At 43.5% G+C, this 13,693-nt stretch overlaps 1 protein-coding gene across 3 annotated transcripts in view; it reads left to right on the top strand.

Moving 5' to 3' along the window:
* The first annotated feature begins 1,026 nt into the window (after positions 1-1,026).
* GNG12 (G protein subunit gamma 12) overlaps positions 1,027-13,693 on the top strand; it is a 153,838-nt gene continuing 141,171 nt past the window's right edge. For 2 of the 3 annotated variants that reach the window (XM_049879548.1, XM_049879549.1), the window contains exon 1: positions 1,027-1,531. The gene's annotated coding sequence lies outside the window, so the exon portion shown is untranslated. The remainder of the gene's footprint in view (positions 1,532-13,693) is intronic. The other variant, XM_049879547.1, reaches the window with a different exon arrangement.

Genomic DNA, 13,693 nt, shown 5'->3' with positions numbered 1-13,693 from the left:
GATCGTCTCAGTCCCTGTTGGCATCAGGCTGTTTGTATGTTTAGTTAGGGTGTATCCTTTGAACTGTCAATATCTGTGAGTCAGTCAAGCATTTCCTACCACCGTGCAGAGCAGGACATAAAGTGCTTCCCTAGCAAGCCATGGTCTACACCCCCAAAACCATTACCATCCACAGGTTCCTAAGACCACACTCCCAAAGGCAGGAACCCAACCACAACATCCTCTACCTGCAACATCCGTTTTTGCACCCCTGCTCAAGTAATTTCACTAAGAATGATACCCGAATAGGGTCAGAAGGCAAGAGTGAAAATATGCTCACTATAGTCCTCAGCTCCAAGCTTCCCTAGGGATTTGCTTCTTTTGGTGAAACTCAACATACAAACATCCCTATTAACGCTTTTAGATGCTATTTCAAGTATAGGCTCTATCCACACTGGTTCTAAAGTGACCTAGTTTGGTCTCATCTTCTCTTTTATCCCCACCATGTTGCACAGGAAAGGAGAGGCAGGAATACGAGAAGTCTGCTGGGTGGTAAGATTTCTGCACATCCATCTTCCTTGCTTTCTGTAGACTCCTGAGCATTTTGAGGGTGAGCCCCAGGTCCGATTCGCCTTTGTATCTTTCCCATCACCTTCAGCACCATGCCTGGTACAAAGCAGGTGCTCACTGAATGTCTGTTGAATGGCTGTATAGTTTGAAGTCTGTGGAAGCAGATGTGACTTTTCAAACTACTAGACCCTGAATCCATCAAGAAAAGAACAAACGGATTCAAGGAATTAATTACGCACAAACTCAGCCAGGTACTGGGCACTTAGATTTCTCTGGGTTGGAAGGGAAGAGTTGGAGGGGAAGCTCACGATGGGTGGATGCACTTCAAATTCAACAACCCGCCTATTAACGTCTCCACTTTCTGGGAAACAAAATCTCTCCGTGGCCCTAGGGCGCTTTAAAATTTACTGTTACTGTTTTCTTAAGAAATTCCTGGAGCAGAGCCTAACTTTCGTGTTGGGGGTTGGCAGCGGGCGTCTTCCGCGGCCCAGGGGACCGTTGGCATACGGGCTCAGAAGGCGTCCGCACGCAAAGGAAACTTCCGAGGAGTTCGAGCAGCCCGGTACAGGGCCTGGGTCCTGGTGTGGGGGGCCCACATTGAATTCTAGGTCCCCTTTGAGAATCTGGGGAAAAGGGGATGACCACAGGAACCGGACGTTCGCGGAGCTTGACCAGTTCTCAACCTCTCCTCTCTGCGGGCGGGGAAACGACTTGGGCTTCACGGTCGAACCGGGGAACAACGAGGGCGTCTGGGCCAGAAGGAGGGCCAGGGCCGGAGGAAAGCGTCCTGGGCAGCGAACTGCTCGCCCGGGCGCCGCCGCCGCCCCGCCCGTCGGGCGTCCGCCCCGCCCACCCCGAGTGAGGCGGAGCCCCGAGGAGCAGGAGCTGGAGGAGGAGAGGTCGGAGCTGTCTCCAGGAGCCCTTAGACACCGAGTCCCCGGCGGCGGCGGCGGCGGCTGTGGGACAGCGCACCGGCAGGCGAGTGTGTACCGAGCGGCGGGCGCGGGTGGCAAGTCGGGTCCCCGCGGGGACCAGCGCGCCCCTCGGGGCGTCGGCTGGCGAGTTCAGGGGCCGCCTCCGAGTTCCCGGGGTTGGGAAGCTAGATGGAGGGAGGGAACGGAGGAAGGAAGGAAGGAAGGAGGGAAGAGTGTCCCGGAGGGCGGGGACTGGTCTGGGCACTGGGCGCCGAAGAAGGGGTGGGGGAGGGAGGGCGAGAGACACAAACGGGGAGTCCGAGACCGCGCGTGCGAGCCGCGGGGGAAGGCGCTGAGCCCTCGACGGGCGGCAGCCTGAGGGCGCGAGAAGCCGGGGGCTCTCCGGAGCTGGGGACGGGGACATGGACCCTGGGATGGAGGCGGGGGCGGAGGAAAAGTCTCCCCGCTCGCTCGCTTCCTCGCGGGCCCGCGGCTTTGCGCCCCGCGCCAGGTTGGAGAGGCCCCCAGTGTTCCCAGCCCTTTGCGGACGAACGTGCCAGGCTTTGGGGGAGCCGGCCGAGGACTGGAGTCGCTCGGCGGCATCTGGGGGCGAGGGGGGACGCCACGCCCCTCTTGCCTACTTTTCTGCTCTTTCCTGGGACCAGCCGGCGGAGCGCAACACTGGAGCCGGCTCTGAGCTAGGGTCTAGCGGGGAAATAGCGGGTCTCAGGGAGGAGAAGCCCGATCACACATCACGGCAGGGACCCTCGAGCAGTGACTCACTCCGAGACTGCCGTTTTGCACACTTTATTTGCAGATAGTAACCAAGGCTCAGACGTGAGTCTTGGGTGACATATATCTGTATATATGTATTGCCAGGCGCGTTCTGCGTGAATCGTGGTGACTTTTTTAATTAGGACGTACCAATTAAAGCTAATTTTAGAATAAAACCAAGGTCTCCCAGCCCTCGCTTGTCCCTTGCCTTCTGTTTCTACCTTGTAAGCCATTCATAACTTTGGAAAAGGAAGTCGTGTTTTTATTAAACTCAGCTCCTTGGAGTGAATCCTTGCACACCTCGAAATCTAACTGAAGGAACTAATGAGGCCCTGGCATCTTGTGGTCATCCCGGCTCGAGTGTGGTTGTATACAAACAAGTGGACAGAGAAGGAAAATGGCCAAAACCCAGAGAAAAGGGAGGTCCTTTTCCCCCACGTGTCAAGGCACGTTTAATGGCTGCTCCGGTGGAAACAAACCAGGAATGTATTAGATCCTGTGGAGTTGGACAAACTTCACATGATTAGCTTCCTTCCCATCAGTTATTTCCTCTCCCGCCTCTTGTCTTTGCGGACGCTGTTTATATTTCCTGGGGCAGTTGTAGCCTGTCCTGACTAGATTGTCTATAATGAATCTCTTGGATGTTGTCAGAAGCAGGGTCTGTGTCTGTGTGTTTTCCATTTTAAAAATGGGGTTTGGCTTTGCTTTTTTAAAGTATAGTCACCTTTGTTGGTGCTTCTCGGCTCTCAGTGTAAATGATCGCAGGATCCTGGACCTCGCCTAGAGGAACCAGGAAGGCAGGCACTGCTAGAAGGACGGGATTGGATTTTACTATTGCCAAAACAGTCCTTCACGTCAGTAAAAATTCAATAAGGAGCTGGTTTTTTTTTTTTAGCCAAAGTATGTATATTAGCAAGCCTCTTTTCCAATAAACAGAAACGTGTAATTCACACAGACGCATAATATTTAAAAATAATCAAATATTTCACATAGATTTCCCTGATGAAAGGACTTTAGGATCAAATATTTAGTTCCTTTGCCTCCCATGACAGTTAACCAATACCATAAAGTACTGGTTTAGGCCCCCAAAATGCTGAACAGTCTTAATTTTTGTGCATTATGGGAATTATTTTAAAAGTGGAGTAGTAGTATTTAGTGTTTAACCCAAGTAATTCACTAGGTATTGAACCCTGACTGGATTTGTGTGTGTAGAAATGTATAAATGTATAACATGGGAATCTGTTTTTCACAAGAGACTGAAAAGATTAGTATCATAAAAATATTTTCTCTGTGGAGAGCTCCAATCTTATGTAAAAAAAAGCTTTCTAACAATTGGATTTGTGGTATTGGGCTTGTGTTAAAAAACATGGGTGGTTTATCAAGTTATGAGAGCAAAAGGTTTTACAGTCAAAAAGCTTAAGGAAATGGTTAATATCAAATTTATTTTATTTTTTAAGTTGTAAACCTCTCTGAGTGAAAAATCTTTCAAATTTAGATTGTCGTTTTGTTTTTTACGTTCAAAACCTCTGACAGAAAAAAGCTTTCAAATTAGAATTATGTCATTAACGGTGTTGTATTGGATTTGTATTGGGTGGTTTTTCATGTTTTATGTATCAGCTTACCCCAGAGAGTTAAGGTGTGGAAATCAAGTAACCTTTTCTGAGGTTCGACTTGGAAGAGAAGCAGTTTAATGGTAGTTGGGGTTGTATGGGCTTTGGTGTCAGACCTGGATGGGAATATTAGTTATTTAACTTTTCTCAGTCTGATCTGTAAAATGGGATAATAGTAGTCTCTACCTTGTAGAGTTTTTTAATTTTTGACATGGTTTAATTTGCTGTTGTTGAGAATTTACACAGCACAACAAACCAATTCAAGTTTCTACATGTACAACTTAGTGACATTGATGACATTCTTCAAGTTGTACAACCATTCTCTCCTTTTCTGAGCTCTTCCTCCATCAATAACATAAACTTAAGGTTCCTATCTAGTGTTTTGAGTTGCTTTTGTCAATTTGATCCCACATAGATAGTCTTAAAAGAGCGTAATGTTCAAGCAAACCTTTTTTCACTAGTGAAACTAAACTACTGTTTGGTTTTAAGATGACTTCAGGGGATATTTTCGATTTAAGGTTTAAAGATTATCTCTAGACAATAGTTTCAAGGGTTCATCCACCATCCATGGCTCCAGAAACTCTGGAGTCCATGAGAATTTGAAATTCTGTTACCTCATAGAGTTTTTATGAAAGAATATGAAACAATCTTTGGGAAGCTACTATACCTAACACATAGTAAATGCTCAAAATTATTAGGTATTTTACTTATCTGTCCTGCACAAGCAGCAAGCTATAGGATAAATCATAAGATGGCAGTTTGAACTTTCTGGAAATGCTAGATAGAGCAATTTTAAATTCCAAAGGCAGTACCTGATATATAAATAGATTAACATAAAGATAGATGTAGATATCATGTATATATATGTGTATTGTGTGTGTATATATATGTATGTATATGGACCCCTGGTGGCAAAGTGGTTATAAGCACTTGGCTATTAACCAAAACATCGGCAGTTTGGATCCACCATTCGTTCCTTGGAAACCCTATGGGGCAGTTCTTCTCTGTCCTATAGGGTTGCTGTGAGCTGGCCTTAAACACAACAGGTTATATATATGTGTGTGTGCGTATGTATATATACATATATGTCATGCATCTACCACAGCAGTATGAATAATTGTGACTAATGGATTACTTGTTTTAATATGCTTTTTGTTCTGAAGTTTCAATCATATATTTAGAGCCAGGCAGTCAAAATATTTTATTAATTATCTTTAAAATTTAAAAGAGAATTTGTTTCAAACAGTCATGCTTATTAGCCCTGAATAGGAAATTATACGAGGAACAGAAGCATTTGTCTTTAACCAAGTCTGATTTTTAATTACAGTGTGAAAAAATATGACCCAAAGGTATCCAGTTATTTACTTTTTCATGTACTGATGTCTAATGCCAACAGATAAGTCATTGAAAAGAGTTTAGGACTGATTATGAGGGTTTATTTTTAAATTTTATGTGACAGTGAGTGCTCACTTAATTTGTGGGATCTACTCATTGCATCATTGAATCATTTTCAGAATTTAAAAAAACGCTTCCAATTTAAAACAAACCCGTTTAAGCTGTTGTTTTTTCTAAATGAACATCAGGTGCACAGAGTTGGACTGATTGTAATCTTAGCGCATGCTGCAGATGACTTCTCATTTTACTAATTGTTCTCCAGGGATGCAGAGATGGTGGTTTATAATATTTTTAAACTAATTCTAAAGGGTATAGTGCTATTATGCATGGTTTCTTGCCTATGATGTTATACGCTGAAATTGCGGAGGGCTGAATTGAATGAACTATTGATTCTTTTCACTCCTAGGGCATTACAGATGGAATCCTGACTCATATTTGATATCTTTGTGCCTCAACGAGGTGTTGTGAGGGATAAATGAGTTAATCTATGTAAAGCATTTAGAATAGTGCCTGGCACATAGTCCACATTCAGTAAGTATTAACATTAAATGATCACTTATTGAAATTGTCTTTTTCATTTTTCTAAATGTTATACAGTATGTGTTTTTGAAACAAGAAAACAATGACAGAAAATTTTAATATTTCTCAAAATTCAAAGAAAAAAACCCTGCAACTTAAAAAGAGCTTATGAAGTAACAGAATATAATTAGGTAACTATCATTGGATCTCCTAGATGTGAAATGGATTGCAGTATTTCTTTAAATTGTTCAAACAAAATTCTCCTTTTAGATTTCAATCCTGTTTTCTTTTCTTTCTTTTTTTTTAATTTTGCATTAGGTGAAGGTTTACAGAGCAAATTAGTTTCCCGTTTGGTAGTTTGTGTATACGGTATTCCGTAGCATCGGTTTCATTTCCCACAGTGTGTCAGCACTCTCCCCATTTCTGTCCTAGGTTCCCCATTTCCTTTCATCCTGATTTCCCATCCCTTCCTGCCTTCTCACCTTTACTTTTTTGGCAAATATCACTCTTTCGATTTGACATAATTGATTGCCATTTTCCTTTTTTTTTTTTATTAGAAACTTAAAAAAGAGTCAGTAACCCCTGAAGTCCATGTTATGATCGGGTAAATAGGGGAAAGGCGGTGTGCACAGTTACAGCGCGTTATTACAATTACAACCAGGTTAAAAGGATTTTTTTATTTAAATAGAAAAAAAAGCTAGAGGAAAATATAGATAAATGTGTGGTGGGATTATGGTGCTTCCCCTTCTTCCTTTTTTTTCTCCCACTGTCCCCAATGAACATGTATGTATAATAAAAAGTAATTAATTAGTGTAACAGTTACCTAATAAATATTCTGATTTATTGACTACAAATAGTAGGATTTTGTTTTAACGGGGGGGGGGGGGGGGGAAAACCCAGCTTGCCTGGCAGTTAAAGGTCTTTAATTTAAATGTCAAAACCGTCATAGTGAGAATTGCTAATACTGAACAGGTTTCGGAGGAGCTTCCAGACTACAGGTGGGCTAGGAAGACCTGTTTGGTGATCTGTGTCTGGGAATTAGCCAATGAAAACTCTGTAGATCTCAAGGGTCCGATCTGCAACTGATCATGGGGATGGTGTTTGGTTCTGTTGCGCTTAGGGTTGCCTTGAGTTGCCAACTAGATGGTAGCTAACAGCAACAACAGAGAGGCTCTGGTAGAAGTTTGTAGTTTTATCTTCATAAAAGATATTTGAAAAATCCAGGGTGGGTAATTATAATCGACATATAGACCAAGACCACCAAGCTTGACTTCACAGAAGTTGTCATGGCCCGGATCCAAGCTGTCTATGAACGAACATGCCTTTGTACAGCACCTTCAGTGTATCAGACACCTAGGAGGTAATAATGAGTAGGGCACAGGCTGGCTTCGTTTCACAGGAAAGTTTACTGTATAGAAAATAATTACTGCACAATTGGGTGACCCCATGTGTTGAGCTTTTCTACATACTAGGCCCAGTTCTAAGCCCCTTGCATGTATTTCTTGCTTTGTCCTCACAAAACCCCAGATGAGCAAGCTAAATTTTTGTAAAGGTCCAAACCTGGCTAAAGTGGTAAAACCAGAATTTGACCCAGAGTTGTTGTGATTCAGAGCCACAGTGGGGGTACCTCTAGCTAGAGGTAAGCGTGAAGAGAGCGTTATCAAAGAAATTAAGTTTAAAAGCTGTAAGTCAAACCAAGGGAAATATGACGAGTGCTCCTTATAGGAGTGAGATGATACACCTGAGGAGAATTTTCCGTGCCTCTCGTGGGCTTACCCCTCTCCAGCCATGGAAGTTGAAGCGTCCAGAATTGCTAGAGGATCCAGCCAATCTGAAGTGACTACAGAGACCCGTCCTCAGTGACCTGTGAAGTGCACCTCTGGATTCTTAGAGGAGACCTTGAGAGTACAGATGAAGCAATTGTCCTGCTGCCTACCTCCCAACGTGTCTTCTCGGGAAAGGCGAGTAGTGAGCAGGTAGTTGGGATCCAGGGCAGAAAGTGGAAGTGATTTGATTGGAGGTAACTTACAACTGGAATATTCAGTTTATTGCCTAGGTGTTTTTGCAAATCATTCCTCGTGTCACTTAAATGTTTGGTTTAACATGTCAGGCTTTATGGACTATCATAAAGGCGCTTAACTGTGAGCGTCTGGCTGCCCTTCTCTGACAAGGAGGACTTTTGTCTATTTTTAATGAGTCTGCATTTCAGAGGATCACTGTACAATAAAAATCAGGGTATTGCAGACTTAAGATTTTTGATACTTTCAAGTCCGTTGGAGAATTAATAGCTAAAAGAGCTTCTGGGTTGGTCTAACTTAGTGAATCAGTTGCTAAGCACCTGTGATTCTCTCAGTCATTGATTGTGAGTGGGTAACTTTGGGGCCAAAGGGGTATGAGGCCTTATATTCCATGTGCTTTCTTACAGGATAGGCCACCATTCTTCTTGCAGTCAAGGTCACGTAATTGATATAGAGGAACCCGTCTTGTTGACCGCGGAGAGAAGCTAAGCTCTGATTTAACTTGGGTGGCATGATCACAAATGCTCCCTGGATGGGCTCTGAATTGGTCATCGCTGCACTTGCATTGTGTGTATAGAGTTGCCTTCACTCAGAATGGCTGTGTGCAAACCCACATGAGTCCATTGGGGGTGGAATCGTCACTGATGTATAATAATCAGGCTTTATTTAGCTGCAGATGTTGCCCACCAAGATGCCTCTGCCCACTTGACATTAAGCCCTTAACCTCAAACTGGGACCCTTTGACTCAGACCCCAAGCTTGCAGTGACCTCACATTTTGTCTGCTTTTTGAGGAGAAATTGTTGAGGAGCAGCGTAAGGCTTCTCCTCACATGAAGACTCAAACTGAAATCCCATTAAATCCCAACGTGAGCTAAATCTAAAATCCCCGTGTGAGCTAAAATCTGAAACTGCTTGGACCTTATTGAGGCTCTCTGAAGACCAAGATAAAACCATCACATCACATCAAACAGAAGCTTAGGCAAATTGGAAAAAGCGTTGAAACCAGCAGACTTGATGTCTGACCTATTCCTAGACTAACTAAACCTTTTGAATTATTAGACCATGGGCTGCACATTGGACCATGGGGCTTTTCATGGATGTGTAAGGTCATGATTGGCTGCTCAGAGAAGTTATCAGGGGTGGGTTGGATGTCTGGCCAAGAAGCAGAGAGACTACCTTGTGACTTCTTGACAGAGCTGCCTCGAACTGTTGTACAGGGAGTTCACTCCACAAGGATGCCTGGCCAGGGAGGCAAGTAGGGGCTGAAATCTGTTCAACAAGCCTTGTGTCTTGGATTAGAACTTCCTCGGCCAGAATGCAGGGACACTGCTTTCTGACTCCATCAAGCTAGCAAGACTAGGTCCACTTGGAGGGGATGCTTTTTTGCTAACTTGCACAGAGACGCAAACAATATGGCCAGCAGCAACTTTACCTCTCAAAGCCACTTCAGCCACAATGACCTTCTAAAGTCATGAGCCAGCAGGGCCTGGCACATAGTAAGTGCTCAATAAACGCTGTCAGAATGAAGGAATAAAACTATGTTCTCTGCAGTGTGTGCCAGCAAGGCACATGAGCTGGTGGTCTTTTTTTAATCCAGAGCAGTAGAATAGATTATATCTGCTCAGAAACTCATTTTCAGTGGTGAACATTTGCTTCGATGGGCTTCTTCCCCTTCAGTTCATCATTCCCTAAGGGGCAGGTAATGACTAAGTGCTTGGGGTTGTTGACATTGTTTGCTGTTAGTTGAACCCCAATAACAGAGTGTTGTCTGATACAGCCTGGGGTCCCTGCACCTCTTAAGCAGTCTCGCTGATGAAGGGTCTGCAGTGGTGACTCCTAGGAATATGAGAGAGATTCATGTCATTTATTGGCCAACTGTGGACCTTCTCCCTGGGGACAGAATGAGGACATTAATGGCTGCAGGAGCCTTTGGAACTTCCTTTTGTGCTTCGTGTAGAAAAGGAACTTTTCTAGTTTGGGGTAAGAAGTGGGGCAGGGTTGGGGAAGCCTTGTGACCAAAACTTCCAAAAACTAGGAAAGGGAGTTTTTATTCCTTTAGTGCCAGCCGGCGATTGTGGCATGCTTCCTGTTTTAAGTTGATCCTTTAGAAAGCCTACTGTCAGAATTAACTTCCTTTTTCTGGCACCTCTCCTTGGAAGCAATTACATAGCAGGTAGGATTGGCCTTGTTTAGTGGATCTAACTGCTAAAGCCAAAAAACAACAAAACAAAAACTAAACCTGTTGCCGTTAAGTCTTTTCTGACTCACGGTGACCCCATGTGTGTCAGAGTAGAACTGCACTGCATTAGAATTTCAATGCTGTAATCTTTGTGGAAGTAGATTGCCAGGCCTTTCTTTCTCAACACTACTGGGTGGATTCAAACTACTAAAGCAGTGGTTCTCAAACTTCTAGCTCTAATATCTAAGGATAGATAAAGGTGGTGATTGGTACTTAGGTCCTTGGCCTTCTGTTTTATGCAGAGACTACATCTTACGGAAAAAAGCCAACAGGTGCAGAAACTTGAAAGCCTTTCACATTTCATCAGTTAAACGCAGCCTTCTTCAGGCAGACTCATTCAGCAAACAAATACCAGGACATGACAATTCATAACAAGGATCCACTACAGATTTTTCTAAGTAGCAAACTCACCTGTTGAATTTACAGTGTGATTTGATTTTACAAAATTCTGGGAGTCTCAACTTTTCAGGAATCTCTCTGTTGAATTAAGCAGTATGCTCCAACACATGCTTTGCCTTCTTTTTTTTACCATAAATATTTTATGAGCAGCAGGCTTCAGCCATTACTGTCTAAATCCAGAAAGTAAATAAAGGCTCCTGGCAAGTGGCCTGGGAGGTAATCCTAGCGTTTCTATCTTTGCTTCCCATTCACCTACAGTTCTCGTCCTTCTGGCTGTAATAAATATCACTGGGGCTCCGGGCCACCCACACCCAGCAGGTGATATAAACAGGTCAGAGGACGATCTCTCCATGCTCACCTGGATGTTTTCATCCTGAACTCTGGTCTGAGGTTTCTCTGACTTACTGACGCCCATGTGATAAATTACCTGCCTAAACCCAGGCTCCTCAAATGCCGTCTTATTAGATGGACTCCTCCTTAGCTTTGTTTTTCCAAGCTGGTCTTGTCCTGTTCTTGACACTCTTGTGAAAAATAGCTTATACAACCTCTTCATTAAAAAGAAAAAAAAAAGTAATGTATTTATATGGTCAAAAAAAAAACATATAAAAAGGTGTTATTGTTGTTAACTGCCCTCAGGTTGGGCCCTGATTCGTGGTGACCCCATGCACAATTCAACGAAATGCTGCCCAGTCCTGAGCCATCCCCATGATTGGCTGCAGATCAGAACATCGTGATCCATAGGATTTTCATTGGCTGATTTTCAGAAGTAGATAACCAGTCCTTTCTTCCTAGTCTGTCTTAGTCTGGAAGCTCCCCTGAAACCTGTTCAGCAACTTAGCAACATGCAAGCCTCCACTGACAGATGGGTGGTGGCTGCACATGAAGTACATTGGCCAGGAACTGAACCCAGATCTCCCACATGGAAGGCAAGAATCTACCACCAAACCACCAGTGTCCCCATATAAAAAGGTAAACACTGAGAAGTCTTGCTTGCATCCCATCCCCATTCACACTTTTCTGTCATTCTCCACAGGTAGCAATCTTTATTAATTTCTTGTTTATTCTTTCTGTAACTACAACCAAATATGAATATATATATTTTATTCGCTTCCCTTTCATAAAAGATGGTGTGTTATATGCTCTTTTCACTTAGCAGTCTATCCAGGAGACCTCTCTTTATCAGCATAGAGCTCTTTTGGGAACTGTGTAACAGTTTTCCATTATATGCAGGTACCGTAGTTTATTCAACCAATCCTCTATTGCTGGAGCTTTGGGTAGTTTCCAGTCTTTTGCTAAACAAACAGTGCCGTGATGAATAAACCTCCATTAAGTCATTTTGCCGTTGTGCAGGTATACCTCAAGGATAGATTCTCAGAAGTGGGACTGCTGAATCACGAGCAAACGTCTTTGTAGTTCCTCTCTGGAAGGGTAGAGCCGTTTCACCCATTCATCAGCAGCGCATTGGGCTGCCTGTGCCCCCACAGCCCCACCAGGAAAAAGTGTCAGCTCTTTTTAGTTTTATTTATCTAGTTGGCGAGAAATGATAACTTACAGTAGTTTTAATTTAATTTTTCTAATTATGAGTGAGGTTGAGGTTTGGGTCCGTTTGGACATCTTTTCCTGGTCTCCGTGACCTATAGATCCTCTGGGTATTTATTACCCTTTCCTTCTTATTTAAGCAAGTCTCTTGCATATATTTCCTCCAGAATCTCTTAAATACAGACTTAAGAATGTGATGGCTCTTTGGGGCCTAAGGGTAGAGTGGGCTGCCAAATCATCTCTGTCCATGCAAAATCTAGAGAAGTGGAAAGTAGGGTTTTATGCCAGTGGCTAATGTCCGAATTATAAATAGTTTTCAGCTAATGGTATTATTAAACTGGGGCTTCTCCAAAACCATCATGAAGATGATCTTCTAGTCTAGAATTTCTCCCTCTCAAACAAAAGCAAAGGAGAGAGAAAGAGAGATTGAGAATATGTAATTTCTAGTGGTATGTTCTGGGAAATCTTTTTAGAAACCTAGGTTTTCCATTTACACATATCTCCTGAAAGAAGGTTGTACATGTCACATTTTTGGGTTTTTTTTTTTTATATATAATTTTTATTTTGCTTTAAGTGAAAGTTTACAAATCAAGTCAGTCTCTCACACAAAAACCCATGTACACCTTGCTACACACTTCCAATTACTCTCCTCCTAATGAGACAGTCTCCTCTCTCCCTCCACTCTCTCTTTTCATGTCCATTTCACCAGCTTCTAACCCCCTCCACCCTCTCATCTCCCCTCCAGGCAGGACATACCAACATAGTCTCAAGTGTCCACCTGATCCAAGAAGCTCACTCCTCACCAGCATCCCTCTCCAGCCCACTGTCCAGTCCAATCCATGTCTGAACACTTGGCTTCGGGAATGGTTCCTGTCCTGGGCCAACAGAAGGTCTGGAGGCCATGACCACCGGGGTCCTTCTAGTCCAGTCAGACCATTAAGTCTGGTCTTATGAGAATTTGGGGTCTGTAACTCACTGCTCTCCTGCTTCCTCAGGGGTTCTCTGTTGTGTTCCCTGTCAGGGCAGTCATCGGTTGTAGCCGGGCACCATCTAGTTCTTCTGGTCTCAGGATGATGCAGTCTCTGGTTCATGTGGCCCTTTCTGTCTCGGGCTCATAATCACCTTGTGTCCTTGGTGTTCTTCATTCTCCTTTGATCCAGGTGGGTTGAGACCAATCGATACATCTTAGATGGCTGCTTGCTAGCGTTTAGGACCCCAGATGCCACTCTTCAAAGTGGGATGCAGGATGTTTTTTTTAATAGATTTTATTATGCCAGTTGACTTAGATGTCACCTGAAACCATGGTCCCCAGACCCCTGCCCCTGCTATCCTGGCCTTTGAAGCATTCAGTTTATTCAGGAAACTTCTTTGCTTTTGGTTTAGTCCAATTGTGCTGACCTCCCCTGTATTGTGTGCTGTCTTTCCCTTCACCTAAAGTAGTTCTTATCTACTATCTAATTAGTGAATGCCCCTCTTCCACCCTCCCTCCCTCCCCCTCTCGTAACCACAAAAGAATGTTTTCTTCTCAGCTTAAACTATTTCTCAAGTTCTTATAATAGTGGTCTCATACAATATTTGTCCTTTTGCAGCTGACTAATTTCACTCAGCATAATGCCTTCCAGGTTCCTTCATGTTATGAAATGTTTCACAGATCCCTCACTGTTCTTTATCGATGCGTAGTATTCCATTGTGTGAATATACCATAATTTATTTATCCATTCATCGGTTGATGGACAC

This window comes from Elephas maximus, chromosome 3 (genome assembly GCF_024166365.1).
Source record: "Elephas maximus indicus isolate mEleMax1 chromosome 3, mEleMax1 primary haplotype, whole genome shotgun sequence".
Classification (NCBI taxonomy): Eukaryota; Metazoa; Chordata; class Mammalia; order Proboscidea; family Elephantidae; genus Elephas; species Elephas maximus.
The sequence above is the reverse complement of the archived record's forward strand: the minus strand, read 5'-3'. Positions and strand labels throughout refer to the sequence as shown.